This window comes from Meleagris gallopavo, chromosome 7, assembly GCF_000146605.3.
Source record: "Meleagris gallopavo isolate NT-WF06-2002-E0010 breed Aviagen turkey brand Nicholas breeding stock chromosome 7, Turkey_5.1, whole genome shotgun sequence".
In the NCBI taxonomy this organism is placed as follows: Eukaryota; Metazoa; Chordata; class Aves; order Galliformes; family Phasianidae; genus Meleagris; species Meleagris gallopavo.
In genome coordinates this window covers 6,171,604-6,177,155 of record NC_015017.2, presented here as the reverse complement: position 1 = coordinate 6,177,155, position 5,552 = coordinate 6,171,604, and the positions used below count along the sequence as shown (strand labels likewise).

General features: G+C 35.9%; 1 long non-coding RNA gene across 3 annotated transcripts in view; it reads right to left on the bottom strand.

Annotated features, from left to right (window-relative positions):
- LOC104911628 overlaps window positions 1-5,552 on the bottom strand; it is a 96,817-nt gene continuing 91,265 nt past the window's right edge. The window contains exons 5-6 of one of the 3 annotated variants that reach the window (XR_004160271.1): window positions 4,273-4,449; window positions 1-349 (exon numbers count right to left, since the gene is read on the bottom strand). This is a non-coding gene — a long non-coding RNA (uncharacterized LOC104911628). Of the gene's footprint in view, window positions 350-3,628; window positions 4,098-4,272; window positions 4,450-5,552 lie in introns of those variants that run through there. The other 2 variants (XR_004160272.1, XR_004160270.1) reach the window with 2 other exon arrangements.

Sequence of the window (5,552 nt, the reverse complement as noted above, 5' to 3'; positions counted from 1 at the left end):
TTTTTTTTTGTTTTTTTGTGTTGTGTTTTTTTTTCCTTCACATAGGGTTGATGGTGTCAGTACAGTAGTGTGAATAATATGCATGTTTTCAATCCATAGAATTGTGTTTCTTGAGCATGCAATAATAGCTAATTTTTACACCATTGGTTACCAGTGTGTAATTGCTAAACTCAGCTGGTGATCAAACCACTTAAAAGGAATGCCATGGTACATGAACATTTATACTGCAACTTGAATTAAGTTACTACTCACCTTGTTACACCTCAGCGTGGACACCAGCCTTGGGGGCAGCTGTAGTACAGAAGCAATTACAATCGCACTGGGCCATCGAAAGTCTTCACCTGCACTGCTGCAGGTCATGAGTTTTATAAGTTAACTGGGTTAAGTACATTTCTAACTATAGTGGACATTCCATTTAGCCATCTATTTCCAAGTGAAATCTACAGGAATACTGTTGAACTCGATCAGTGATCAGAAACTGTGAAGGTGGGTGTTCCTTATGCATGACCTTAAGTAAAAACTATCAAACTTGAGCTGTATAACATTATCTGGTTTACCTGGTCCTAAAAGTGAATCGTAACTGCTTCAAGAATTTATTAACTTACTTATTCAAGTAAGATTCCAGCCTGGCTGTTAAAACACAAGCAAAAAGTTTTAAATAACACATGAATTGTCTCCATTGTTTTCCATTTTCAGGTACTCTTAGATTTTACATTTGCATGAAGTGAAGGTATGGCTTACAGCTCAAGTGGCAGCATATCTCTGTTTCAGCAGGCTTCTTTTTAAAGGCGTACAGAGAATTTGCATGTAGACACGGTAAAAGTTTTAGATGGGCAAACAAATTATCTTGCTTCTTTGCCATTAGCTAGCTTGTAGCTTTGGAAAGGAGCTCAGTATCACATTTAGCATAAATTCTGAGGTTTTGTTTACTAATAGACTCTCATTCATAGTTTCCTTGTTATACTAGATGATTACAATCTAGAATGGCACAAAAAACAATTGGAGGGGGGAACAGCAATTTACAGTTGATTAAATGCTTTAAGAGTTGCAATGTCCTCTTATCCATAACTTGCTTTCAAATGGAAAGTAATAACCTGACCGAAATGGGGTTATAAATATTAATTTTAGTTCTTTTGAGCTATGATACAGTATTGGTATCTTACTCAAGGAACAACTTACTAGTTCAATTTATTTGATAGAAATCTAGTGTGCATGAGTAGCTATACTATCTAGTATATATACTCTAATTGCAAGTAACTCCTAGTAAATATACTGCTTTGGTGGTTCTTTTTGTTTTGTTTGTTGTAGGTTTGTGTTTGTTTTCTTGTTTTTTTTTTAACCGAAGCTATTAATATTCTTTTGTACTGATTTATTGCAGCTAAGAGTGTGGCTTACTGTTCCCTAGCAGTGCCTACTACCACTGGCTGCTTTTCTGTCGTGCTGAAACTACAGAGTTCAAACCTTACATTTAGCAATTTTCATACACTTTGATATAAATATACAGAAAAAGATGGAAAAGCTAGTCATCCAAATCCAAACCTTACCACCTACATTTTGTCCTTCTGTTCAGCAGCTGGAAAAATGACAAGATACCCACAACATGTGCATAAAAACGTGCTACTTTGTGCCTTAAAGAAAAACCTAAGATAGCTTCCTAATCTCTGCAGGTGAGTACACAGGGATTCCAAAACTACTTCAATTACATTTACCTTGAAAGAGAAAATGCCCTTACAGCACCGGTATCCATATAATACTTAGAAGTGCCAGAAACTGTATTGGGTGGGGCAAGAACAAAGTTTATATCACTTCTGAAATACCATTACAACATGATAGCAATTCCACCCTCTGCACGATATGAAGCCTACATCACTTAAAAATATTCTAGATGCTCTGCTAATGTACCTTGATCTGTTCTGGTCATAACAGACATTATACAAGCCAACATAGTTATCTGGTTCTAAAAAATATGCAAAAATTAAAAAAAATACAGAATTCTCGTAGTCCAACTGTTTTAAGTGCCACAGTGGATCATTCACAGTGTTAACACTAAGCATCTAACCACACACAGTGAAGATAAAGAAGCAAAATTTTAAGACCAATTAAAATACTTGTGAACATTAGTTATCTTTGCTGTAGGTAAACGTACACTGTACTCTCTTCATCAAGAGTTACAAGTAAGCTTTTGGGAAAGGACAAGCAGAAACTAAATCCAAAGCTCTGCATCATAGCATGGTTTGTTGAGAGCAGTGCTCGGTTTTCCAACATTATATTCTGAAACAAGAATGAGGAAGAGGAGAAGGGGAAACCAGATGCCTGTGCCAACACACATTCCAGTCTACATACATTTGACTGCTAAAGGCCACTGTAAAGACTACACTGCACAACAACACTAGCTGATTGATGCATCACAGCAGAAGCAATGACTAGAGACAGATATGCTCTTCTAAAACAGCAAGGTAATTTTCTATGTATTGCAGCTTAGATCTCTCAAAAAGTAATGCTTCCTATTTATTTCCATGGAAAATACAATAACTACAAAGAGCACAGTAACACAATTTGGTAGAGCAAATTCTCAGTTGAAAAATTTCAACATTGCACCTCTGTCAGTGGCAACGCATAGCTATTGCTGAACAGAAGTCTGCATGCCACACTCATACAAATTTGCCCTAGCAGAGGTGACACACTGTTGCCATTGCAGCAACATGACAGCCACCACCTCCTTCTGTTCACATCCACTGTTTGATCTCCATAGACATTTACCAAGTGTCAGGCACTGTCACTAGGTGCCATTTTTTCCAAATGGAGGAATTCAGTGACACACCTTTTGCTTCATCAGCACTTCCATGCCAGATGCCATTTTGTCAAACTGTCTTTCTACATTTGCCTCTGATGTCATAGGTCAACATCAAAATATAGGAAGCATTCTATAATCAAGGTTGGAAAGACCACTAAGATCATCTAGTCCAACTTGTCAATCCATCACCACTGTACTACTAAACCAGGTCACTCAGTGTGACACCTACTTTTTTCTTGAAAACTCCTCCACCTCCGTGGGCAGCCTGTTCCAATGCCTCACCCCTCCTTCTGAGAGGAAATTTTTACCAGCATCCAAGCAGAACCTTCAGTCATGCAACTTACGTAAAAAGCCAGTATCATTACTTTTGTAGCAGCCTTCATAATAGCAATAAAACACAAAATTTATTTAATAAATGAGCAAACAAGTCTAGACGTAAAAAACGTTAGGAAATTCTTATCTTTTTCCAATCTAACAAAATTGCCTGAGCAAGTGCTATCTATATATATTCTGCTCCTATACATAATACTCAACTAAAAAAAGTAAAATGTTTTTTTTCTTCTGCCACTTCATACTTATATACTGCTACAGTTCCGCTTCCGCAAGACAGGCTGTGCGCTGTGATGAGCCTGTCTGGAAGTACAGAGCTGACAGCCTCATGATCATAATTGGAATGATTCTCATCATTTCGCAGCTGTATATTTTTTAATAACATTTATAACTGACTAAATGAACAATTCAGATTCATCTGCATTAAGTTCATACTGCATTTGTGACAAATAACATGTTATTGCTCTTCAAATTAAACTTTTTTTTTTAAAAACCCAAACTAAAGATTTGTACATTGAACTGTAAAAATATTAAGTATAATTTCTAATGACTATTTCCATTTTTTTCCCTCATTTTACTAAGTCACAACTTTCTAAGCGAAAAAATAGTTTCTGTTATAATAGTGCTATGTCACATAAACACATAATGTAACAGAATACAGAAAAATCCAACTCTCTAATGCACATTCTATGAAAAAGTATTTGAACATTGATAATTATTAGTTTGAGATCACAAAGCTTTTCTGTAAGATAAGGTTTCACAATCAGTGACAAACAGAAAAACGCCACAGAGAGAACAGAGAACTGAACACAAGTACTATGGTCCCTGATTAAAGCAAGCTTTCATGGCATGTGCATGCAGGACAGCTGTGTTTTCCAGCTCTGCTGGAGTTGATTAATAATGCAAGCCACCTGCTGACCAGTGTAAGGTTATAGTCTTTCCTTCTCTCTGTCCTAAATGAGGATGCTGTTTTCTGTAGAGAAATGGTTTGAAGTTTGTGGTAGGCTTATGGCCAGCACTCGAGACAAGGTTTAGAAATGAAACCTGATGTTCTACAGCAAATATATACATAAAGCAATATCAACTGCTCAAAATATTAAGGTAGAAAATGAACTTGAATATAAATACATTCTTGCTTGGCTCCTTACCTTGATACTTGGAAATGAAACATGACAAATGTGTGACTGTAGCAGAGAAATTTCTTCCAAAGGTCCTGCATGCATTGGATACGGATTGCTGTCAAACTAGTGGTTCCTCTGACACAATGCAGTTAAGTTGATGGTTGTCAAGTCTATTCCTTCCAAAGCGCTGTGTTGTGGATTCCACTGTAAATGCAAAAAATTTTGAATGTAAATATATGAGAAAAAATCTTGAATTAATAGTGAACAACAGCATTTCAATCTTACAAAACATACAGTACACACTACATACAGGAGTACCTGTCAAAAACTTTTTTGTTTTTAACCATTATACTGACATCATCATATGATAACAAAACCATTATTAGGTATATTACACTTACAGTAAAGGAAAGGGTAGAACTATATTGCGCTTGTTTTTATAGTTGTGCTGTAGGAGCGTTTAAAACTGAAGGCCTTTTGCCTTTTATACAGCATATTTGCATGCTTGGACTTGGTCTCAAAATACAGCTTGCCTTATTTTTTTTTTTTTTTTTTTTTAGATATCAGTAAAGATCTAAGAACACAAATGCTTGATCATATTTTATTTGATTAAATGTAAGTATGAGCCAAATACCCACATTTAACAGAGAGCTCAAAAGCACATTTGGCTCTGTCCCATAAATTCCATTCCATATGGCCATATATTCTACAGAACACCACCTCAGTTATTCCTACTATTCACAAGGAACTTTCATCTTGCAATTCCTAATGGAAGCCAGGAGCTGTCAAGTATGGGCTTCTTTCATGACATTTTGGGCAGATTATGCCAGCGAGGATTTCCTTGTTAAAGAGCCTCTTTCAGTATTCTGTGAGCAGATTGCCATCTACTCACATCTACTCAGATACTTTAGGATCTGAGATAACAACAGAATTCACAGAAAGCAATCACACAGATGGCTTGAAAAATCATAGCAAAGTTGTATTAATATTCTGGGGATTGTTCAAAATACAGTGTTACTGCCACTTCTCTTACTCACAAACCTTTTCAAAATAATCTCAGTTTAGCATAATTGTAATACGCATTTTCCAGATACTGCAATAGAATGACTACAGTAATTAAAGTTAGAATATAAATTCCTTGCATAGCTTTTAAAAAAAAAAAAAACAAAATAAATTTCTGTTGTACAAATAATTCAAATTAAGGTAATTTCAAGGTTTGGATGCTGACTCAGACAGTCCGTTCCAGTTCAACGCTGTATGTGCCCCAAGGAATAGAAAATATTTCTTTTTCTTTTTTGACAGTAGCT